This window comes from Ambystoma mexicanum, chromosome 7q (assembly GCF_040938575.1).
Source record: "Ambystoma mexicanum isolate Mex_15411 chromosome 7q, UKY_AmexF1_1, whole genome shotgun sequence".
NCBI classification, from domain to species: Eukaryota; Metazoa; Chordata; class Amphibia; order Caudata; family Ambystomatidae; genus Ambystoma; species Ambystoma mexicanum.
This window is the reverse complement of record NC_090941.1, coordinates 562,363,868-562,390,621: the sequence shown is the minus strand read 5'-3', so window position 1 is coordinate 562,390,621 and position 26,754 is coordinate 562,363,868.

The following is a 26,754-nucleotide window of genomic DNA, read 5'->3' as shown; positions in this document are numbered from 1 at the left end:
CTAAGGAATTCCTAGAACAGATAGTCTGAATACACAGACTTCCTTCCATCCTGATTTCAGACCGTGGCAGTCAATTTATCTTACGTTTCTGGAAAACAAGTTGCGAGTTCGCTCAAATCGATGTAAGACTTTCCACTAGCCACCATCCTCAAACCGATGGTCAGACCGAGAGGACCAACCAAACTTTGGAGCAATACCTAAAATGTATGTTACACTAAATGGAAAGCAGCTGGAAAGATGTTTTGTGGATAACCGAGTATGCCTATAACAATTCCTTACACTCCAGCACTGGGCAGAGTCCTTTCTATACAATGTACAGGATGCATCCACAAACCTCCAATCTTGACCCCCCTCAACTTCTGGAAATGCCAGCTGTAAAAAGTTTGCACACTACCATCACTCAAGCCTTTAAACAGGCGGATGACCATCTGAGACAAGCTAAGGAAAGATACAAGAAATCGGCAGACGTATATAGAAGTGAAGCTCCAAGGTATCAAGTTGGGGATGAAGTCTGGCTGGCCTCGAAACACATACCAGTGAAAGGAACCCGTACTTTCAATCCCAGATATTTGGGTCCGTACACCGTTAAGGCCATCATTAATCCGGTAGCTGTGAAATTGGACTTGCCTCCACACATGCAGATTCATCCTGTGTTTCACGTCTCATTTTTGAAACCAGTGCAACCAGGGACCGGAGTACTGAAACCACCAAAACCAATCATGGTCGACGGGGAACCTGAATTTGAAGTTAATGATATTCTGGACTCAAAAATCATTAGATCAAAACTATTTTATTTAATAGACTGGAAAGGATATGGGCCACAAGAAAGATCGTGGGAACCTAGTGATCACATTCATGCTCCACGGTTGTTAAAAAGATTCCATCGTAATCATCCGAGCAAACCTGGACCAATGGGAGAACCCACCGTTAGAGGGGCCTTGGGGGGGAATGCTGTCATGGTGCAAACTCACTGGCACCCATAAAGGCTTATCAAGCCTCAAAAGGTCATTTTAGGACTTCCTGGACTAAGTCCTGGGGCTGTTGGCGCCAAGCTCATAGTATGTGGTAAACTGCATGGGACTACATGGGCTGAGCCTTCCTGCCTACCCTGGGTGTGGCTGAGGGACTACTTTACCTGTGATTGCAGGGTGTGGCTGAGGGACTACTTTACCTGGAACTACTTGCAGGGCTATTTAAACCACACCCCACAGACAGAACACGCTTCGCATTATTCTGCATCCTGCAGCGTAACGCTCACCGTGTCTGCTTAGTTCCAGAACTTCAACAGCGACGCCCGTCCTGAGATCACGATCCATCGGCACCTGGGAAGAAGGGAAAGAAAGGAACAGGAGTTAGTACAGCAATTGAGGCTTTCCCTGAAGCATTCCATCCATCCAAAAGGCCACGCCTTCAGCTGCCCTCCGGATCGTCGCATCTGCAGAAAAGAAGGCATCTGCATGAATAGCCAATGCTCACCCGGAGTCTGCATTCTTTGAGGATTTCATTGAAGCGGCTCTTCCACTCGCTGCTCTGGAGCCGCGCCGCACCTGCATTGCAGAAAAGGAAAAGAACAGCAGGTTAGTCGCGCACGGGAAAGAAACCATCTATAAAGACATTCAGTGCCACGTACTCGCGCTAATACTCACCTGCAGGAAATCTGCTCAGCGTTTTAGGAAGTGGCAAATCTTCATCTGAAAAGGGCCCAAGGCCGTGCCTGAAAGAAAAGAGAAACAAGGGTCAAAACTTGGGCAATAAGGACATTAAGCAATTATACCAAGCATCTATTGGCATAGAGACTTACCTGCTGAGTCAAGCTATTCAAGACTCCACTGCAGCCCAGCAGGATCAGTGAAGTAACTTGATCCAGGGAAAGACTGAGCATACCGCGCCCCTGCTAGAGATCGCAGGACGGAGAGCCCACCATTAAAAATCCCAAGGTGAGGCAGAAGAGGAGAGGGGCATTAGAAGGTTACGGGAGGTGGGATCCAAACCCGCTCCTCACGGCTGGCTAATATCTTGTTTTGATATTTTAGGCAAACGCTTCCTGGAAGTGATAGTGAGGGAGAAGACGCGTGCAAGCATCATCACTCAGCCCCGTGCAGTGCCAGTGCAGACATCATTCGTGTAGCTTTGTGCAACGCCCCCGTGGAGACCAGGTGAGCGTGACAGATATTGACTGCATTCAAAAGGAATTAATGGACCCAAGTCCAGCAATACAATGGGGCAGTATAGAAGAGTTCTTCCAGTCACAGGGAGCAATGGTAGGGCCATCTAGAGTAACCCTAGAAGAGGACTTCGATATAGGAAATATTGGAGATAGGCTTTATCAATCCTATCAGGACTTAAGAGAAGGTGGCAAATCGGGAAGCCGAGGGAAGGGAGATCAAACCCTAGTCTTCCAATCACGAAGTGAAGAGAATAATCCATTCAGTCTTGAGCACAGAGCCTTGTCTTTAAGTAGACAAACCTTAGACAATGGTGAAGGGGATGAGAGTCACACTAGTTGGGGACTAGATATGCCAGACAAAGAGAGCGAGAATCCTTCCGTGGGGAAGAGGGAGGAGGTGCATGTGCCCCTGAGGGAGGCCTGCAGGCAGACAAGGAAGTAAAATGGTCTGATCTAGAGCAACCTAAGGAAAGGACGCCAGATCCTATAGCATATCCAGAGCACCCTAAAAGACGATTGTATAGCGAGAAGAGAGAGAGTCACTGCTATATATAAGCAGGTTAAGGTCATTGCCAGGAAGAAGGCGTCCAGGAACCCCACTATGGATAGGCAGACAATGAGAGCCGATTGTGGATTAGGATTTACGCAGTTTCCCTTATTGGAAAAAGGGGGAGCAAGACCACAGTATATTCCATGGCCACAGATGGATAAGGATAATTTAAGGTGCAAACTCCCCAGTTTAATGGCGGGTGCGGGAAAATGGATTCATGAGTTAGAAGAAATGACAGGAGGAAATACTTTAGCAATAGGAGATATTAAGGGTCTCCTAGCAGCCATTCTTGGGGAAAGAGCTGATGACATTTGGAAGAGAGCAGGATATTAATGTGTGACAGCACAAAATACAGCGCACAATGGAGCGCCATTTAATAATTGTAGGGCAGATGTCTGGAGATCTCTCAGAGTACAGTATCCCGAAGTATCAGACATTGGTGCGGTTATGACAATAAAGATGAAAGAAGACGAGGAGCCGCTTGCTTAGATTCAGGACATTCAGGAACGCTGGACTCTTGAAACGTGCGAGCCATGGGGAATAACTGTGGCAGTAGTTTGCCACATTTTGTGTCAGTGATCGCCTGAGCAGGTACAGAGGCAACTCAAGAAGCAAGTGGGAATGGAAACAAATCCATGGGCTGAAATACCGCTGATTATAGTGCATCATTGTCGGCTGTTACAGGAGATAAATAAGAAGAAAGACTATGTTAGAAAAATTGAGGAAGCTAAGTTAGTTCAGAAGAAATTGTCAAAGTATGCCATAGAAGGGGCGGCATTGACAAGTGGAGAAAGACTAGCAGTACAGCAAACAGTGGGTACATCACAGGTGAGTAATCAGCACCCGATGGACCAAGGAGGGAATGGGTTTGTACCACGAGATAGAGGCATGGGCTACAGAGGAATGGGTGGATTTCAAAACACTCCAGGTGGGTTTCAGAATGCGCAGAATGAGAATCAGAGTGCGCAAGGAGGGTTCAACCAAGGGGGACTAGTCAGACAGGGTCCTCCTATATATTGGGATGATAGGGCACATTGCGCGCTTATGCAGAAGCCAAAGGTATGTACAAAATGGCCAATTCTCAAGAGGGGGACAGCTTATCCTCCAGAAGGTGTCTGGTCAAATGGTCGACAGACAAATGGTCGACAGACAAATGGTCGACACAATTTGGTCGACAGGACAAATGATCAAATTTTTTTTTATTTATATATATATTTTTTAGGTTTTCGTTTAGGGAAAAAAGGGGTTTTTAGCAAAAAAAAGGGAGTTGGGGGGTCCCCGCCAAAAGAAAAAAAATGTGAAAAAACAAAACAAAAAAAATTCGATCAGTTGACCTGTCGACCTCTTGGTGTCGACCATTTAGATTCGACCAATTGACCTACAACCCTCCAGAATATAGCTCACAAACCCAGGAAGGATTTGCACAAGATCGGACAGTGTATCAGGCACAAGCACCGCAAATGCAACAGCAATAGCAACCACAGGACACACCATTGAATCCACCACAAAGGCAGTCGCAGCATGCCCTCATGCAGATACAGCAGTATGAAAATACAGGACAATTGTTGACACCAAGACTAGGGGGTGTCGCTGTGGTGGGAGGAATTCCTTTCACGGGTACAGGGGTATACATGTATCCACAATAGGACAGCTCACAGGGCGACTTGATGTGTTCAGTACTATCAGTGACACCAGACCCCCCAAGAGGAACCAAGGATTGATGTGACGATAGGAGGCAAATCTTTTTCTTTTCTAGTAGACACTGGGGCTACTCGTTCATGTATACAAGAGGAAAAATATCCTATGTCGGGAATTGCCATGAATGCTCAACGGTTCTCTGGAGTTACGAGACAAGTTCCTTTTACTAATGAATTACTAGTCTCTATAGGAGAGTGTGACATGTCTGTTCCATTGTTGTATTCTCGGCAGACACCAGTTAACATTTTGGGAAGAGATTTGATGACAAAACTCAACATGACGATTTATTTTGCTAACTAAGGAATAGTGTGTTCCACTCCTGGAATACATTATATGAATGTGGGCGAATTTGTAATGGCATTCACAGGACAAGTGTCCCTACGAGGCGTTCCAGTAGAGCCAGAGGTTTTTCTTTATGGGGCGAGCATTCTATTGACATGGCTACCCCACTTAGTGGGGAAAACTATGAGAATACCTTATTAATTTTTGTTTAGACCACAGACACCCATGGACGAAGAGGGGACACACACCATCCCTATAGAATTAGATGCAGCCATAGTACGGGGGAAATGGCAATGCTCGAAGGAACTATGACGAGGGTAGACCATGGAGAACAGTGATAGCCATTGAGGAAGGGTACATGTTGACTGACATTACTGACAATGACATGTTTAGAGTCGATCCGACAGATGATGAAGTAGTGTTCTTTGTGAACATTACATATTGGATAGAAATAGAGAAAAGGGAGATCCCACAGCGAATGGCAATAATGCGGCAGTGTCCTGCATTTTTTGGCGAAGACTTGAAGAAGGTTCCAAGCGTTAAAGGGGATAGGGGTAGTCAAGATAAAGCTGAAACCAGGAGCGATTTTACCTTGAGCGAGACAATATCCCATGTCTCGAAAGGCTGATGAGGGTATTTTCAAGACTATTTCAGCACTGATGTACAAGTGCCATCAGAATCATTATGCAATACCGTGGTGTATACTGTGAAAAAATCAAAGGGAGGGTCGTGGATATTCATACAGGACATGAGACCAATTAACCAGATTGTAGAGGCAGAGTTTCCTTTAGTTCCTAACCCGGCGACGATAATAAGCAGTAGCAGAGTAGAAGCACAATATTTCACGGTGATGGATTTGAAAAATGCGTTTTTCTCAATCCCGTTGCACAAGGACTCACAAGACTTGACTTCATTTACGTTCCGCCAGACTCGTCTGACACACACTCATTTGCCCCAAGGGTATTACGAGTCTCCATCTATCTTTAACAGAGTTATCCAAATGTATATTGGATTTGAAGAGTGCTGTGATACAGTACGTAGATATTTTAATTTGTAACACTACAGAAGATAAGTGCAGACAGGACTCGAATCAGTTGATGACTATTTTAGCAGATAAAGGATACATGGTAGAAAAACAGAAGCTACAATGTTGCCAAGAAGTGTTTGTCATGATGCCTACTCCCGGGAAGCCAGTTCAGGCCCAGCGTCCCCGAAAGCAGACATCATGTCCCCAGGGAGGGACCCAGCAACCCCTTATAGGGGCTCTTTGGACATTGTCCTGGCACCTTTGGCGCCAGGCTCATAGAAGGCATCAGTCCTGGCACCATAGGCGCCAGGCTCATTATGGGAGTGCTTGGATGGACTTACCTGATGCAGACCATGCTGCCGGATCCAGACCTCCTTGAGGTCTGAAAGGGACTATTTTACCTATGGACTATTTTACCACTCGGGCGTGGCTGAGGAAGACTACTTACCTGGAACTACTTTGGGGGCTATTTAAACCACGCCCATACAGCAGCTCACGCTTCGCGTTGTTCTGCATCTAGCAGCTGGACGCTCACCGTGTCTACTCCTGCATCCTGGCTCCAGCCACGCCCGCCTGCAACCTGGAACACCTGAAAAGGAAGGAAAGGAGAGAAAGTTGAATAACTGAACTTTACCTACCTCCATCCGGAGTCCGGAACCATCACTCCGACGATCCTGAGAAAAGACATTATTTTTAGAAGCGCATCGCATCGCTCGCTGCAGCACCACGTTCCACTCACCTTCACGAGGCGCTCTCGGGCTCTTCAGCGACCATTGGCACCATCCGTCGCCTTTCAGCGCCTAAGGAGAAAAAGAGACAAAACAAAGGTGAGCGAAGGAACAGATTGAGGAAGGCCTGATTCTTCCACCTTAAGACTTACCTGATTATTGTTGGGACAATCTTTCCTCACCTCGGGTCGGCGCCGCTTCTTTGGCACTTCCGTACCCCGGCCCCTAAGGGGAAAAAGACACACGCATTAGTGGGTGAAAGCAAGATCACTAAGGGAACCATCCATCAAAAAGACTCCCCAGAGTTTACCTTCGGCGAATCCATTCCTCTACGCGGATTCTTCATCCTGCATCTGAAATAGAGAAAAGGACAACGGACAATTAAGGCTTGAACTTTTGCAACTGAATACTTACGGCCTCATATCGGAAAAGTCAAGCAGAGTTGAATACTCACCAAACCCGAGATCCAGTGAAGTAACTGGAAATCAACGCGCCCCTGCATCGGAAGCAGGATGGAGAGCTTGTCCTTTCAGACTCTAAGGTGAGACTCTACGGGGAATCGCGGAGGGGGTTCGAGGAGTGTGAGAGGGGGAAGGGGGGGGAATCCGACACATTATCCAGCAGACAGTTAATCCCCTTTTCCATCTACAGAAGGATTCTTCTATGGGCCAGACAGGCGAGGTTTGGGGGTCCGGTCCAGTCCGTCTTCCGAGTCCTGCGCATCACCTTAGAAGAGGTCATAGCAGTCCAGAACAGGTCGGCGCCTCTGTGGGAATCACGTGAGCGTTACAGAACGCGAAGCCTACCTACAATTTCCCACCCGGGCGCTATGGAGACTTCCGAGACAGACCAGCTGGCCCAGCTGTTGGGGGAATTACGGGCTGAAGTTCATTCCGCTCGCCAGGAGACTAATGCCCTCAGGAGAGAGTTAATTGTATCTAAAGAACGAACTGATGATCTTGCCAGACAGCTATTACAAGGTCAGGCTGGTCAAACTCCTTTACCAGGTTCTGGGGGTAATTCCGCCCCAGTGGTTTCAAATAACCCCGTGCAAATGAATCTACCTGGAAATATGCCACTGGCCCCACCGGAACGTTTTGCCGGGGACCCCAAAAGGTTCGCCGTATTCATGAATCAATGCCGATTGCACTTCCTCTGCAGACCTGGGGCCTTCCCTAACAACCAAACCAAGGTCGATTTTGTACTATCATATCTCAGCGGCAGTGCTGCGGATTGGTCAGTTCCACTGGTTACTCAAGATGACCCAATTCTTCGGAACTTTCAAGCCTTCCAGATAAGCATGGAAAGACTTTTTGCGCCGGCATTCTCAGGGACAGGCCCTGGACAACGAGCTTCTATCCCTACGACAAGGTAACCCGGACCTCTTAGCCTACATCGCGACCTTCAATAGGTTAATTGTGGAGACTGGATGGCCAGAGGATAAAAGAATCACGTTATTCCATCGAGGTCTACGTGGAGAACTTAAGGATGTCCTGGCCCAGGTCGTAAATCCACCCCAAGACTGCTCTGAATATATAGACTTGGTGGTCCTATTAGATCACAGACTTCAAAACAGAAAGGCAGATCGGTCCAAGTTTGAGACCGGGTTTTGGTCAAAACCCATGTTACCCCCAAGGGTGCCGATGTTACTGAACCTATGCAAATTGGAGGGGTTAAAGGACCTTTAACTCAAAAAGAGCGTGAACGAAGACGGCAAATTCAATTATGCCTTTATTGTGGGGCTTCTGGACACTTTTTACGAGATTGCCCTATAAAACCGTCTAAGAAGGCGGTAGGAGTCGCTGATAAGAACCTGATGGAATCTGAGTCGGGAAACGACCACGCCCGACAAGCGTAGGGGTCCGCTTGCCGAGCTTAAAAACTAACTCTCTGACCTCGCATTTCATCATGCCAATGGTCCTCGTAAATCCGAAGCAGCCTGGGCGGTTACATGCCATTAAGGCATACATCGATAGTGGGGCTATAGGAAACTATGTGGATCGTGAATTGGCTTCCAGGATCAACCTCCCTCTTTGCCCTAAAACCAGTAAGGATATCATCACCACAGTGGATGGAACCGAAATCGCCTCTGGGCCGGTAACACACTCCACTACTGAAGTGACATTGTTGGGTCAAGACGGACATCGGGAGGCAATTGTGTTTGATGTAATCAAGGCTCCGCAATTTCAAGTAATTCTAGGAATCCCTTGGTTGGAAACACATAATCCTCGAATTGACTGGCGAGCAAAGAGGATAACCTTTCCAGATTGTGCACAAACCTGTTATGCAAGAAATCCAAATATTGGCCTAGCTACAGTAACCCCTGTCATTTTGCAAATACCGCCAGAATACCAAGAATTTCAAGACGTCTTCCAAAAGGAACAGGCCAAACTCTACCGCCTCACAGGTCGTACGATTGCCAGATCGATCTATTGCCCGGTGCACAACCCCCTTGCAGCAGGATCTATGCCCTTACCGAACCCGAGAATCTTCATTTACGACAATATCTAGATCAGTACCTAGCCAATGGTTTTATTCGCCCGTCTAAGTCTCCTGCATCCTCGTCTTTATTCTCCGTGCCTAAAAAAGAAGGCGACCTCAGAACTTGTATTGACTACCGCGCATTGAACCAGATAACTGTTAAAAACCAATACCCTTTGCCTCTGATCCCTGAACTCCTTGACCAGGTGAAGGATTCCTGCATATACACCAAGTTAGATCTCCGGGGGGCCTACCATCTGGTGCGAATAAGGGAAGGCGATGAATGGAAAACTGCCTTCCGCACCAAATATGGGCTATTCGAGTACCAGGTGATGCCTTTCGGATTGTGCAATGCACCGGCTGCCTTCCAATACTTCATGAACGATGTCTTTCGGGAACTCATCGACGTTTGTGTTGTCGTATATATCGATGACATTCTTGTGTACTCCTCTTCGGAATCTGATCATAGAAAACATGTCAGGGCAGTTCTCGAGAAATTGCGCCAACACAAACTATTTGCTAAACTTGAAAAATGTGTTTTCCATGCCACAGAAGTCGAGTTTCTTGGTTTCATCCTGACACCTAAAGTAGTCCGCATGGACTCACGAAAAGTGGATGCTATCCTCAAATGGCCATGGCCTAGCTCCGTGAAAGGTGTTCAAAGCATGCTTGGCTTTGCCAATTTTCATCGCAGGTTTGTCCTGGAATTTTCTCGTGTGGTTCAACCCATCACTGCACTCTTAAGGAAAAATAAACGTTTCGAATGGTCTGAAGAAGCCGAGCAGGCCTTTCAGGAACTAAAAGCTAAATTTACCTCCGCACCTGTATTGAAGCACCCGCGCCCAGATCTCCCTTATGTCGTTGAAACTGACGCATCCAGCCTAGCCATGGGAGCTGTCCTGTCTCAAAGAGATCCCGAAACTAACCAACTGCATCCCGTTGCATTTTGGTCCAGAAAATTCTCGGCACCCGAGGTTAACTACGCAATCACTGACAAAGAACTGTTAGCCATTAAATCCGCCTTTAAAGCCTGACAGCATTATCTACTTGGTGCTAGACATACCATCACGGTGATCACCGACCACCGGAACTTACAGTATTTAAAGACCACCAAGGCTCAGTCATCTCGACAGCTCCGTTGGGCTTTGTTTTTTGCGGAATTCTATTTTGTAATCACCTACTGTCCTGGCTGTAAGAATGGCAAAGCGGACGCTCTATCCCGAATAGGAATGGGAGAAACTGATACTAACTCAGAACCTGTACCGATAATTCCGGAACAGAGAATTTTGGGCATGACTTCTTTACAAACGCTTGAAGACATTCAAGCTAGAGTTAAACAACTCCTGGACCCTACAGACTTACAGGATTGGGTACAAAAGGGATCTGACTTTACTATAAATAATGATTTACCTTATTTCCAAGGGCGCTTATTTCTGCCACACAAGGAATTACAAGAGCTCGTAATTTCTCGTTATCATGATACACTAATAGAGGGGCACCCCGGTATTGCTAAGACAGAAGAAAAGGTGAAACGACAATTCTGGTGGCCTTCTTGGCGAAAAGATGTTAAATCATTTGTGATGTCCTGTGGTGTTTGCGCCCAAAATAAAGGCCAAAAGAAAAGACCAGCCGGTCTCCTTCAACCTTTAGACATTCCGCCAGCACCTTGGCACACCCTGTCATTGGATTTTATTACGGACTTACCTCCTTGTTCAGGATATAACACTATTCTTGTTATTGTGGATTTATTTTCCAAAATGGCCCATTTCATTCCATTGAAAGGTTTACCTTCAGCTTCAGTTCTAGCCAAAGAATTCCTTGAAAATATTGTTCGTTTACATGGATTCCCGTCTGTACTAATCTCAGACCGGGGAAGCCAATTCATTTCCCACTTTTGGCGTAGATGTTGTCAATTGGCACAAATCGATGTAAGATTATCGACTAGTCACCACCCTCAGACTGATGGTCAAACAGAGAGGACGAATCAGACCCTTGAGCAATATTTACGGTGTATGTTGCAGCAATCTGAAAGTAACTGGAAAGACATTCTTTGGATAGCCGAATATGCATATAATAATTCGGTACACTCTGGAACTGGGCAAAGTCCTTTTTATACTTTATATGGGCATCACCCTCGAACCTCAGACCTCGACTCCCCTCAAGGACTCGGAATGCCCGCAGTGGACCATCTGCATTCTACAATTACCCAAGCCTTCAAAGAAGCAACTACACATTTACAACAAGCCAAGAGAAAATACAAGAAGAATGCTGACCTGCATTGGAGTGAAGCACCTCAGTACCAGATTGGGGACCAAGTATGGCTGGCTACCAGGCACTTATCGCTGAAGGGACCTCGAACTTTTAATCCAAAATATCGGGGGCCTTACTCCATTACGGCTATAATCAATCCAGCGGCCGTTAAACTTGATTTACCAGCTAACATGCAAATTCACCCTGTTTTTCAAGTGTCACTTTTGAAACCAGTGCAGCCTGGAACCAGACTAATCAAGCCTCCAGAACCCATTCAAATAGATGGAGAACCTGAATTCGAGGTGAAGAACATTTTAGATTCAAAGATGTTAAGGTCAAAACTTTTCTATCTAATCGATTGGAAGGGATACGGGCCTCAGGAGAGGTCGTGGGAACCCAGTGACCATGTACATGCACCTCGATTAATTAAGAAATTCCACCGGATCTTCCCAAACAAACCAAAACCCCCGGAGGGAACAATCTTGGGAGGGGCCTTGAGGGAGAGTGCTGTCATGATGCCTACTCCCGGGAAGCCAGTTCAAGCCCAGCGTCCCCGAAAGCAGACATCATGTCCCCAGGGAGGGACCCAGCAACCCCTTATATGGGCTCTTTGGACATTGTCCTGGCGCCTTTGGCGCCAAGCTCATAGAAGGCATCAGTCCTGGCACCATAGGCGCCAGGCTCATTATGGGAGTGCTTGGATGGACTTACCTGATGCAGACCATGCTGCCGGATCCAGACCTCCTTGAGGTCTGAAAGGGACTATTTTAACTATTGGACTATTTTACCACTCGGGCGTGGCTGAGGAAGAATACTTACCTGGAACTACTTTGGGGGCTATTTAAACCACGCCCAGACAGCAGCTCACGCTTCGCGTTGTTCTGCATCTAGCAGCTGGACGCTCACTGTGTCTGCTCCTGCATCCTGGCTCCAGCCACGCCCGCCTGCAACCTGGAACACCTGAAAAGGAAGGAAAGGAGAGAAAGGTGAATAATTGAACTTTACCTACCTCCATCCGGAGTCCAGAACCATCACTCTGACGATCCTGAGAAAAGACATTATTTTTAGAAGCGCATCGCATCGCTCGCTGCAGCGCCGCGTTCCACTCACCTTCACGAGGCGCCCTCGGGCTCTTCAGCGACCATTGGCACCATCCGTCGCCTTTCAGCGCCTAAGGAGAAAAAGAGACAAAACAAAGGTGAGTGAAGGAACAGATTGAGGAAGGCCTGATTCTTCCACCTTAAGACTTACCTGATTATTGTTGGGACAATCTTTCCTCACCTCGGGTTGGCGCCGCTTCTTTGGCACTTCCGTACCCCAGCCCCTAAGGGGAAAAAGACACACGCATAAGTGGGTGAAAGCAAGATCACTAAGGGAACCATCCATCAAAAAGACTCACCAGAGTTTCCCTTCGGCGAATCCATTCCTCTACGCGGATTCTTCATCCTGCATCTGAAATAGAGAAAAGGACAACGGACAATTAAGGCTTGAACTTTTGCAACTGAATACTTACGGCCTCATATCGGAAAAGTCAAGCGGAGTTGAATACTCACCAAACCCGAGATCCAGTGAAGTAACTGGAAATCAACGCGCCCCTGCATCGGAAGCAGGATGGAGAGCTCGTCCTTTCAGACTCTAAGGTGAGACTCTACGGGGAATCGCGGAGGGGGTTCGAGGAGTGTGAGAGGGGGAAGGGGGGAATCCGACACATTATCCAGCAGACAGTTAATCCCCTTTTCCATCTACAGAAGGATTCTTCTACGGGCCAGACAGGCGAGGTTTGGGAGTCCGGTCCAGTCCGTCTTCCGAGTCCTCCGCATCACCTTAGAAGAGGTCATAGCAGTCCAGAACAGGACGGCACCTCTGTGGGAATCAGGTGAGCGTTACAGTGTTGTACATAGGGCAATTGATTTCACATGAAGGAAAAAAGGAGACAACTGAAAGGGCTGAGGCAATTATGAAAACCGCAAATGCTCATATAGGGAAACAAATGCAACGATTTTTGGGCTTATGCAATTATGTAAGAGCAGGGGTGTTTGACTACAGTTCATCCACTAGACCCCTTTTGCAGGCTTTGAAGAAAGCACAGGTGAATGGTGTTAAAATAGAATGGACTGAAGAGATGGAGGAAGGGTTTGAAGAGTTAAAGAAAGCAATTTGTACAGCTCCTGTTTTAGGAATCACCAATTATGCTGAGGAGTTTTACTTATTTTTGCACATGAATGGGACAGTCATGACAGCAGTACTTGCACAGAGGACTACATTGGGGTACAAATCCCTAGTGTATTATAGTGGGATTTTAGACACAGACATGAAAGGACACTTTCCTTGCAAACAGTCATTGGCAGCTGCCGCGTTCGCAATTGAAAAGTCTAGAAATATAGTAATGGAATGCTCCATGACACTTTTTGTGGAAAATGCTTTGTTTGCCATTTTAGAGAAACCCAAAAAGTACATTGACATCGGAGAGAGCTTCGGCTTATAAAGTAATGATTTCAAACCCAGCGATTAAAATTGTCAGATGTAAAATAGTGAACCCTGCCACATTTGTAGGTGAGCCAGTGGCAGGGGCAAAGCATGTGTATGACTGTGCAAACTATGTTGAATTTTATGATGATACACCTTCCATCAAAAAATAGCCAGGAGGGGAAATTCTCTTCATTGATGTTTTTTTAAATTAAATATTTAAACATACAATACAAACCAAACTTGCAGTGCATACAATAACATTTCAATTATACATCACTTGATTGTATTCACTGCTTCCCATATCCCACCCCCCGTTACGAGCCCACTTCCTCTAATGCTCTGTACCCTCGTCTTGCGACAGGGTGTTCCTTTCCATGGGTTCCGCTGGGTCTAGCATTGACTCAAATAATTCTGCTATTAATTAATAATTTCCATGCCATCAGGGTCTCCGTCTCCTCCTCCCCCCCTACATTGCTAGCTTCCTGCCATACCATAGTTTCTGCCTCCGCCCATTTCTGCAAATCCTTCCACCATACCTCCACTCGTGGTTTGTGGCATGTCTTCCACCCCACGGCAATTTTTCTCTTTGCGAGGACATATGCCAGGTTCTTTAGTTTGCTCACATGCATAGGTTTCCGTGGCCTAGGGAACCCCCCTTACAAGCAGGCCCACACTGTATCCACCACAATCTTAATACCTCTTTCTGCTAGCTTGTGTGCCACTTCGCTCCAGAAGTGCTCAATAACCGGGCATGACCAAAACATATGCACCATATCCACATTCTCTTCATCACATTTGGGGCATGCTTGCCGTCCTGCATTTTTAAACCTAGATATCCTCTGGGGTGTCATATACGCTCTGTGCATAATATACAGCTGTATCTGCTTTAATCTAGCATTCCTCGACACCTTCCTGTGATACCCTAGGGCTTGTTCCCACATCCCATCATCCATCTGGTTCCCACTTCCCTTTCCCAGTCTTGTCTCAATTGTACTACCTCCTTCCCCACTTTAGACATCACCATCTCGTATTTTCTAGATATCTCGTGTCCCCCCTCTGCTATGTCATATATTATGTCTATAGTAACATCTGGTTCTTCCTCCAGTACCGGTTCAGGCCACACTCCCTTAATTCTCTGCACCAGTATATGATATGTGATATACCGGCCTGTATGTAGCCCTGTTTCCTCCCTCAACACCTCAAAATCTATTATGGTCCCCTCTGCCACAAATCTCCCACAGTCACTATTCCAACTGGTTCCCAATGGTTTCTGATTATCATCCGTAGTTGCTTTTCTCCACCCAGTGGTACTTGGGGGGAACACGGGACAGGTTCTCCATTATCTGGCAGGCCCTGTGCCACATCCTCCATCCAAGTACCATCATCTTGGGACGCCCTTCCATTCTTCTTTGGGCAGCCACATAATCTCTCTTAAGTAAAATGGGGCACAATCCTGCCTGAACAACCTGGATTCCGAGGTACTCTCCTCAGAGAGCCATTTGGCCACGTATTGCGGCTGGCCTGCCACATCATAGACTTCATAATTAGGCAGTTTAACACCCCCTCCCTCACAGAAATTCTGTAGTTTCCAGAGGGCCACTCTGTTCTGTGTTGCATGCCACAGGAAGTCCCTACACATACCCTCCAATCTAGTGAAGAACTTCTTTGGTATCCAGTGCGGGATATTCCCGAAGTAGTGCAGGAGCCTAGACAGGACCACCATCTTCAAAATCGCCCCACGCCCCATCATTGCTAAAGGCAGCTTTACCCAGAACCTCATGCAGTTTTCAATTTTCTTAATGGCTACCTCTGTGTTGCACCTATGCTCCTCTTCCACTGTGTGGTATATATCTATCCCTAGATAGTGAAATGTGCTAACCACCTATGGTATCTGTAACACCGGTAGTTGTTTCAAGGGGATCCCTTTATATCCACCTAATGGGAACATGCTGGACTTCTGAGGGTTCACCGATATACCAGACATCCCCGCATATCTTTCCATACCTTCCAAAATGTATTTGGAGGTTTTCCGCTAGATGTCATAGATACAACAGCACATAATCTGCATATAAGGATATCAGATGTCGTTCACCCCCACAGCGATGCCTATTGTATCATATTGTTGCCTCAGGTAGATCACTAAGGGTTCCAGGGCCAATATATAGAGCATAGGGGACCATGGGCAGCCTTGTCTGGTGCCCCTACGGAGTTGCCACCTTTCCGATATCACTGCTCCAGTTTTAACTCTAGCCAGCGGTTCGTTATATAACATCTTAGCACACTGTAAATATCCAGGACCCATCCCATAGCCAACCAGGGCCGCCAGCAGCCATGGCCATTTGACCGAATCAAAGGCCTTTATTGCGTCCAGTGACACAATTGCTAGTTCACCTTCATTCTCGTTTCCATATTCTATGACTCTGTGGAGCCTTCTAAGATTGTTGGATATGTTTCTATATGGGATATAGCCTGTCTGATTAGGATGTATTAATTTACCAATGACCCTCCTCAATCTATTTGCCAAAATGGCTGTCAGTATTTTACTGTCTTGATTTAACATTGATAGGGGTCTGTATGAACCACAGCTATGCCCAGGCTTATTTGGTTTGGGTAGCGGTATTATAATCGCTTCTCTGAGTGACTCTGGCAGTCTGCCCAGCTCATATGCCCCTTTCAGCATATCCAACAGCGGGGGAAGCACCTCTCCTTTAAATGTTTTATAGAATTCACTTGGGAGTCTGTTAGGGAGAATTCTCTGTTTAGGCTGAATTTCCTAACCTAGTGAGTCCCCCAGCAGCTTTGCTGGATTTTTGGGGTTTATTTTTTCTCCTGCCAAGAGTGAGACTCGTTTACCCTCACTCTTCGACATGATTTGAGTGTGTTTCTTTGGATCTAGAAGTGTTTAATGGGCTATGGGGTCTTTTACTCCATAGGGTTTCATGTGTTTTTGTGATATGTGTTACACAGCACCCTCAGTGTAGTAACACAGGGGTGTCATAGTGACCCCCCAGTATAGACTCCATACCCTGGGACTGACTACTGTCTCCCAGGGCATATAAAGTCACCATTGACTTTACTAGTCTTAAATTCTGAGCAGAACCAGTACCAACCATCATATTGTGGACGTACTGGCTGGGGCAATTCGATTGCCCCAGGGTCTGTTAGTCGAGGGGGCACGTCTCCGTCCCCCCTGATCGAGTTTTGGCTGGTGGCAGTGGATACTACTTTTTATATTCAACCGCAAATATTTTCCTATGGGATTTCCCATTGTTTTAGGCTACTATCTTTATTTAATTATTTACGGTAGCCTCGAACATACCGCCGGTTTATTTAATTAATATTAATTCTCCGGTTGGTATTTTTTGCCAAAACTTGATTCTAAAATGGCGGTTGTGTTCTCTTCTGTGACTCCAACCCAAGTCGAGCCCTTTGTTCCACTTTTTGGCGGGCTTCTCCACAGAAGCCCTCCAAAGTGGTGCCACTATGTCTGGGGTACTTAGGAGGGGTGGAGGGGAATTTAGGCACCCTGGACTGAGTTGCCTAGGCAACTCAAGTCGCACTCCATCCTGATTGGCCCAAGTGGTGAGCCGGCCGGCTCACCACTTAGCATGTTTGAGTGGCAGCTAGGCTGAGTGAATGGGGGTTTGCTGCATAAAAGCAGGGCTTTGGGGACTGGAACTTCAGAAGTCGCCACAGGACCTAAGAATCCGACGAGGGAGAAGCTGAGCCGACCTGCCACGACACCACCACCGGTGGAGCCCTGCTCGACTGCCTCACCACTTTTCCCAACGACAGAGGAGATCTCCCGCCGGAGAGTCTTCTTCCTTTAACTGGTGGGGATAACCAGTTTCACCATCTTTTCGCTTTCCCGATGTACCTCGTGGCCGCCTTGCCCGTGCCAAGCACCCCAGCAACCGGGATATCACGTTTTACCACGACCGTGAGACAAAGGTACCACCTTTAACCGGAAAAATCTGCGGCTGGTTTCTGCCCTGGTAGTGCAACGACCTTCATCTTTCCTCCAAGTCGAGATCTTCTCTTCCCCTGGACGACGACGCATCTTGCACCCACTACCAGGAACAACTGCCACCGCTGGAGGATCCTTCCCACTTAAGGTACCGTGTCCCGCTTGGCTTCCCTTGCTACCGACTGTACGGGGTAGATTTAGCCCCCGGCTTTCGAACCTGGGTTAGCCTGGGACACCTTGGCTAAACTTTTCTAAGCCTCTCTAAACGCTTTTCTGAACCCTCTGCAAGACTTTCTAAGCCTAGTTTAACTGTGTGATCTTGGGCGCATTTGTGCTCTGCTCTCTCTAAGAGTGGGCCCAGCCTTTGGACTTTGGCTCACCAGTGACTTTTTGCTCTCTGCCTTGCTAACAGTGTTCTGGAATCGTAGAGTGGTGTACCTTTTCATATTCTGTCTCCCCCCCTTTTCACAAACGTATTAGAATGCAATCTAGTTAAGCGCTCACCTCTGTATGAAAATAAGTGGTGTTTTACTGTGATTTTCTAATAGGGAAAAAGGGGTGTATATATCATAATAGTAACTGTGTTTAGAATATTTTACAAAAAGAGTGCTGGAGTGTTTCAACTGTGTGTTTTTAAATAAATAATTATATACTTTGATACCAAAGCTCTGGTCAGTGTTTGCTTGTATTATTGTATCTGAGTGCCTATTGAGTATACTTTGCATACTGCCTAACTCTTCTTGAGGGAAGTCTGACTGCTCAGCCACAGCTACCAGGTAAATCTGGGTGGTACAGACTGCTACCAAGTGGGTTTACTGCCAACACCTGTAGTCTTAAATCTTTTGCAGTGGTCCCTAAGAGAACTGCACAGATTTCTGCCTAACAGAGTCCATCAGCCCCGGGGTCTTACTAGTGGGCAACTGTCTCACCACCTCCTCTAGCTCCTCTAAAGTGATTGGGGAATCCAGCTCCTCTCTTTCCTCGGCACTAATCTGTGGCAATCCTATGTCCTCCAATGTTTCTACTATCGTTGCGCGATTATCCTCCCCATTATCTCCATAAAGCCGCCCGTAATAGTCTGCAAACTCCTGGTTGATTCCCTCTTGGGTATCAACCACCCTTCCGTCTTCTCTTGTTATCGTTCTGATCGTAGGTCTAGGGGTTTCACTCTTATATAGCCATGCCAAAATCCTCCCTAGTTTATCTCCCCCTGCATGCTGTCTCTCTATATATTCTTTGTAGTTGAGGTTACACAGTCTCCCCCAGTGCCCAGCACATTTCTGCTGCAGCCTGAGTATCAGTTCGGTGTCTTCTTTAGTATTATTTCCTCCCTCCAGTGCCCTTTCCAATTCACTCTCCGATTCCCGCAGGTCAGCCAGGATACCTCCTTGCAATCCTTTAGATTTTGCTATAGCTACCCCCCTCATCACTACCGAGTCACACTGCCAGTATTTGTCTCAAAATAGTTAACAAACTCCTCCCTCATATCCTCCCTAAAAAGGGGGTCTCTCAGCGCCTCTGCTCTGAGGCACCATGTCGGTATCCTTGCCCTCGGGGGACGTTATTGCCACCCGAGGATCAAAGGCGAGTGGTCCGAAAGGACCCTCGCTTTGTATTCAACGTACGTGGTCTCTGCCATTATCTCTGGTGTGACAAAGACATAATCTAGCCTTGTATGTAACTGTTGCGGGGCAGAATAGTGCGAATAGTGCCTCTCTTGGGGGTGTCGCGCCCTCCATGCATCTTCGAACCCAAAGTCATTCAGCAGTGTCTGCAACGCTTTAGCAGCTGGGGCAGGTCTATCCATTTTCCCATCTGATCTGTCTACTTTAGGGTTTAATACGCAGTTAAAGTCCCCGCCAAATCACCGCACTCCCCACACACATGCTGAGGTTATTACACAATGTTTTAAAGTATGCCGCTGAATTTTGATTCGGGGTGTACGTATTTACACTTATCTCCCTATTTTCCACCAACCCCCTCATTATAACCATCCTCCCATCCGTCTCAACCAGCGTCTGTAGCAGCTGAAATGGGACGTGTGGCACCACCCAGATAATCACTCCCCTGGCATAAGCCAAGTATGACGAACCCACCACAGTCCCCTTCTATTTCTTCCCAATCCGCTCCATCTTGTCTCACGTCAGATGCGTCTCTTGCAGTAAGGCTATATCTATCTTCGGTCTACTCAGGTATAGCATGACCTTATTCCTCTTCAAATAACTATTGAGCCCCCTGACGTTCCAGGTAACTACTTTAAGGTCCCCATGGCATGGCAGAATCCCACTTCTTCCTTCTCCTGTCTAATCCAAATCCAATTGCTTAACTCGTCTATATAGGCTTGTTTCCCAACTTAAACTCCCCTTAACTAAAAACACAACAAACCCGCCCTCCCTCCCTCCGGCCTCCCTTCCCTGTCCCAACAACACCCTCCCCAACTGTTGCCCAGCTCCATCCCTGGATCTCAGGCACCCCCTCATCTAGTCCTTTCTGGCAATAGCCTGTACTCGCGGCTCAGCAGGGTGAAGTCACCCTAATGGCCGCCTTACTACTAATTCCTGGGGGTAGGTTGCCTTAATCCTGCTCCTCCTGCTTAATTCAAATTCCCTATGCCTAGTGCTACACAGTTTACTGGTGCATTTTATTCACTATATTCCAGTCCAACAGGGTCAGTGAGTCCAAAAGGTCCATAATGCAGTTACCGGGACTCTCCTCCCGTTTATCCCCTTAATATCCACAATACACCCTCCTCACTTATCATGCTTTTGACGATCCTGCTCTTCATCTCGCTCCGGACAGCCCTGCAAGTTAAGCCATGCCGCTGCTTCCTCTGGGGTATCAAAAGAGAGCGCTCTACTTTTATGCAAGACTTTTAGCTTTGCAGGGTACAGCAACATGTATTTGATACCAGCCATGCGCAGTCTCCTCTTGACCGCAACATAGCTGTACCGCTGTCTTTGCACCAACATAGTGTAGTCAGGGTACGACGTGATGTTGGTAGATGCCCTTTCTATTGTTCCACCTTTGCGAAAATACTCCAGGATCTTCTCTCTGTCTTTTTAATTGAGGATCTTCGCAATTATCGCTCAAAGTGGGGCCCCAGGTCGTGGTTTCCTCATAAGGGCCCGATGTGCTCGTTCAACCGTGAACCCCTGTGAAAGCTTGTCTGCTCCTATTTCTTGCAGGATCATATTCTCCACATAATCCGTGGGTTCCTGGCATTCTTCTCCCTCTGGCAAGCCAACCACACGGATGTTGTTCCGTCTCGCCCACCCTTCCGCTTCTTCTGCTCGGTTCTCAAGATTTGCCACCTGCTGCTTTAATATGTGGACCTCCTTTGTATTATTTGTGCCGGTTTTCGTGTTGGTTTTCACTGCACTCTCTAGACCACTTCTATCCCCACTGCATCTATTTTGTTCTCCAGAGCTGCTTGTAGATCCGCCATTGCTGTCCCCCATTTGATACTCAGCTCCGTTATTGCTGCTAGAACCTGATGATTTTCTCCCTTTGGAGTATCGTCCACTGAGGTTGTCGCCGAACTTTGTATCGGGGTGGTGGGAGTTCGCAGCGTCTTGGCAAAGGCCTCCATTGTGGGTTGTTTGCTCTTTGTCTGGAGTCCTTTCACCGACATCCTGAAACTCTGTATGCGTGTACAGGTCCGGTCCCTCCGTGTCGTTCAAGTTCTAGTTCCCAATGTTTCTGTGGCGTCACCAGAACCGTCCGGGCCCGGGAGCGTCCCCCAGAGGGCTGCAGCATTTGGCAGGCTGCAGCATTTGGCAGCCTGCGCCGCGTCGCAACTTCAAGTGGGTTGTATCCTCCCACGTACCTGCTCTGACTGTTGCAGACAATACCCTCTTCACCTGTTCCCAAAGGTCTCTCGGTGTACCTACTCCTTCGCCACCACCATACTTCAAGCTCGTGTGCCGCTTAGTGCTATGAGTCTAACGCCATACTTCTGATCTTGCTCTAGCAACCAGTATCGTGTTAGTGCGGACCTTTCTTTATGGCGTGGGTCTCAACTGCTCCTGGGGGTAATGCTATCAGATTGGTTCAGTTCCCCAATGCGTGTTCCCCTACAAGTTAGTAAGGCCGGCTTCTATCTCCCATTGCGGACCAATATGAGCCTCATCGTGTAGAGCGCCTGTTCTGTCCAGTATGGCCTTCTGTGCCCCACTGTAATTTAAGCATATATTCTGCGGGCATTGGTGCCTTTTCACTTGCAGCTCGGTTTGCAACTATTATTTATCCATATGCCCCTCTATATTGCCAGGCGTCAATGCCACATCAATGGCTTGAACCTGTGTCTCCCAGGAAGGTTCTTCCTCTTTCCCTGGATTCCAATTACCTTGTTCTGTGGGCACTGCTGCAGGGTTCTGTGCCTGCAAGGTACCTATTCGCCAGCCACAGTGGCCAGCAGCCGTCTCGGTATCCAGCCTCAGTATTATGCCAGCATGCATTAATTTAGCTTTGCTGGCTCCTCTTCCCCAGCACGTCTCCCTCACTGCAACGTGTTGTCATTCGTGACGCGCTGTTCGTGTCTGAACAATAAGTCCTTGCAGCACAGCTGCTGCCTACGCTACAAAGTATAATCCAGAGATCACTTTCGTGTTATTACATGAAAGCAGGGAGTCGCCGCATCCACTGGCTTGCCTCCGCCTCCATATACGATTTCCAGGCTAGGATGTATCCAGCCAGCTGTGCAGCCCCTGATACGTCTCACGGCTTCATCAATGCTTGTATCCTTTCTGCCTGTGCACTCAGAAAGTCTCCAGCGTGCGGCTACAATATCACCGCAATGCTCCAGCCGACTGCAGTGTGACTCAGCGGTGCGCTTTATGAACACACGCTGCTCCGGACACACGGCCGAACGGGCACCATACCACGGGCCAGCCCTCTGCTTACTTCCCACAGCCTGGCTCGGTCGCATCCGCGGCCCGGGCTCCGGACCCTTTGTTGTCTGCCATTTTGAATATCTTCTTCCCCACAGAGCCATGAACTGAAAGTTCCAAATCTCGGTGAAGCAGCACTCGATCTTCTTGTCTGTTTCAATAGTTGTCGGGCACACCTTCCGACGTTTGTGCCTTCATTTATAGTGTAGACAGGTCATTTTTGTGCCCAGATCTTTGGATCATCGCCGGATCACCAGGAGCAGCTTCAGAAGGGCACGTCCTACTCCATGGCTAATTAGCCACGCCCCCTTTATTGATGGTTCTTCGAAATAGATCAAATTAGGGGAGAAAGGCATTCTGGTGCAGCTGTAGTTAGGCATAGAGCAAATGGCGAGTTTGAGGTTGCAGCAAGTACAAGACTACCATCTCACTTTTCAGCAGAAGCGGAAGAATTAGTAGCGCTTATTGTCATGCTCGAGAATCATGAAGGCAGGAAGTGACGGTGTACAGTGACTCCGCCTACGTGACATCAACCGTGCACGCAGATCTAGCATGTTGGAAAAAGGAGGGGCTACCTCCGTGCAGATGGCACTCCAGTGTAGCATGCATCCTTATTGGACAGGCTCATTAAGGCCCTACAGCTCCCAGTAGCCCTAGCGGTCTTAAATGCACCGCTCACACTTAGCGTACAGATTTGATTTCTTGCGGGAATGAAGCCACAGATGCAGAAACCAAAAGGGTTACATATTCACCAGATATTTCAAGTTTTGATACTCCAGATGTCAAGGCGAAGGTAGTCACAATTATGGTAGTGAAAGAAGGATTTAATCGTTTGCCGAAACCCCAATTAATGGAGTATCAAGGCGGTGCACCACAGAAAGAGCAGGAATTATGGAAGAAAAGGGGGTGTTCTTTATCACCCACTGAAGCATTGTGGCGACAGGGTAGCACAGGAAAGCCGGTGATGCCAGTAGCATTGTTAAAGGTAGCGATTGAGCAGCTGCGCTACCCTGCGCATGTAACTAGGGAAATTATTTCTGCAACGATTGTGGAAGACTGGCTTGTTGCAAATTTGTTGGAACACGTTGCATTTTATGTAGTAAACTGCATCGTATGTCAAAGGTTTACCACTGGGCATACACCGCGAACAATTAGAGGAGTAATTCCTCGACCAACTGGTCCTTTTTAGCATTTACATATTAACTATGTTGATATGCTGCAGGTGTGTAGTGGATATAGGTACATGATTGTGGTGGTCTGTCCCTTCTCTAGGTGTATTGAGGCAGGTCCGTGTGCACACCCTGATGCCACTTATGCAGTGAAGTTTCTAATATGTGAAGTCTTTCCACGATGGGGAGTGTGTGAAGTGCTGAGATCCGATAATGGGCCACATTTTGTTAATGAAGTGTTTGAACAGATAGGACTATTATTGAATGTAAAGCACACATTTTCTTCTGCTTATCACCTGCAAGCAAACAGAATATGTGAAAGACTGAACTGCCTCCTTAAATAAAGGATTGCCAAGCTCAAGCTTACTTTAAAATGGGGATAGCTATATTGCCTGCCCTTAGCTTCATATGCCCTAAGGAATCAGCCTAGATTGAACCATTACCTTACACCCCATGAACTAGTGACAGGGAGGAGAATGAGAACGCCTCCGACTCCTCCATTGAAGAATAGAAGTGATGCCCAGAGTACAGCGAAAATGTTAGGAAATGAGTTACGTGAATACTTGAAATGTATGACCTCTAGCATCTCTCTCATTTCAGATAAACTTCGGGGGGTAGGGGGCTCGGTCTCAGAACCCAGATAAAAACCATTCAGCAACCGGATCAAGTGAACTATTATAAGTTCCTAGACTATTTGTTAGTGACACAGTGCTAATTAAAAACTTCACTAGGAAGTGGCACGAGCCGAGATCTTGTCGAAAATGTCACTCCCTCAACAGTAAAAGTCCAAGGCAGACGAGCATGGATACATCTAAATGACGTAAAACTATACACTGGCGAGGCTGCACTACCCCCCAACTGTCGATACAGAAGCAAGACAAGAAGAAGAATTTCAGCATGTGCAGTCTCGATCGATGACGAAGAAGAATGATAAAGCTACAAATAAATGCAGATTTGCATTTGGACTGTGACTCCCCATGGACACTCCTTATAGATATTATAGCAGGCGTGCAATTCTTTGCTAGAGTCAAAGGAAACTTTGAAAATGAACTTTAGAAAGTACTGATGCATCACAATTATGCCTAACCTCAAATTCTAATTCAACAACTGGAAACGTCAGCAGTACCCAGATTTGTTTCTTACTGACTACCTGTTTGGCTGAATCTATGGTTTTGTTAGAGAGAGATGCTCACAGACTTGTACTTGCTGTTTTATGTTTATCCTTCGAGCTTATCCTGCTCTTGTCAGAAGAAATGTTGCCAGACACACTTTTTTACAGGGTCCCAAGAATCACCCTGTAATTAGAAGGCTGCTTGTAGCAACAGTAGAGGAATTACTGCAGTTGCCAAATCTATTGCAATTGCCTTAGTAAAAGTATTTTTCCTTCCTTAAATTGAAGTAAAAATTAGGAATGTTGAAGCTGGTACGATTTCAGAAAATGAGCAAGCTCAAGAAATTCCAGAATGGCATAAGTGGTGGTGATTAACAATTTGGTTTGTGATATACATATGCACAATTATGCTTTGTGTCTCAGTTTCTACTGATTCGCCTTTTCTATTTTATTGATCTAAATAAAGCAGATGTCCCTTTGATACTCCTCACTCCAGGAACTCTTATAGATTTGCCCATTACCAATGTGCCAAAACCCCTTGTGTTGTCTTCCCCACAGTAATGCTGTTTTGGAGTTGTTTCCATGGGCTGCAAACATTCTGTTAGGGAGATAAAGGAGGAGTGTAGGGGAATACAATGATGGGATAAACACTCATCTAGACAGTACAGCACACCTGGGTAATAAAATGTGGTACCAGCACATGAAAAAGGTGAGAGAAAGAACATCTAAGGAGAGTTGCTACGTCTGCACTCTCATACTTTATGTCATGGGAACTTCCAAATTATTCATAGCTACAGAAGTACCAGTGAAAAAAGCTCATTACCTGACACATCTCGCACTCTGCATGACAAGAGGACAGTTCCAGGGTCGAACAGTATCCCTAGTGTGGATGAACAAAGCAACAAATCAAAGAGAAGATAATCATGAGCAAGATTTGAAGGCACAAGAGAAGCCAGAAACGAGGCATTAAGTAATAAGATATGAACAACCTGAAATGGGAGGAACAGGAATCATAATTGGAGAAAACAAGATGTTAAATTGCCAAAGCAAGAATAAAGAGGAGATACAGATATGTTGGGAAAGAGGACCATTACAAATCAAAGGAACAGTGTTGACTCGCGAAGGATAGGCTGAAGGGTTGGTTGTGTGCAGAGCAGCAGCCGTAACTGGGCAGTGGGAAGAATTTGTGTTCACTGCAGAAAAGGAATGCAAGGATTAATGGCCAAAGATTACAAGGTTGCTGACATGGGTCGACGATAAGGGAGGACCATTGGAGATAATAACTCTAAAAAGTGTGTCCTTATGTTTCAGAAATAATGGTACGAGAAACGTTCGAGAGAATTGCCAGTGTGGCTGAATTTTTGATGTACCAGGAATGAAAGACGGAACAGCCGTCCTGATGGATCATTACTGGGCTTGTGGGTCCAGTTTCTACATGAAGCTGCCCAAGGAATGGGGAGGGATTTGCTCTATAGTGCTTATCTATGTTCCAGCATTAGTGATTCCTAAAAGTGACCTGAATATTTGAGAGTTTCCAAAAGCAGATGCCCATTTAAGCAGGAGAAGATCTCTTGAATGTCTCAACCGAACAAAGAGGGAGCATTACTTTTCAGCTAAATCGATAGAAGCCTTTGATTTGATTCAATGCGATCAAGGAAGAATTGAGGGCCATAAGACTAATGACCCTCCAGAACAGATATGTCCTTGATATGATCACAGCAATGGATGGAGGAGTTTGCACCAAAATCGGGCCATCATGTTGCACGTTCATACATTCTCATGATGATGAGAATGGGACCTTGACAGAGGCTATAACGTTGCTGATGATACTGCACAATGAGATGGAAGATGAGACAGAGGACATTGTAGATGATAGCTGGTTTGCACCCATCTTTTCATGGGTTCCACACTGGATGGCGAACATTTTCAAGCTTCTTGGAGCAGTATTAGTGATGGTGATGTTTGG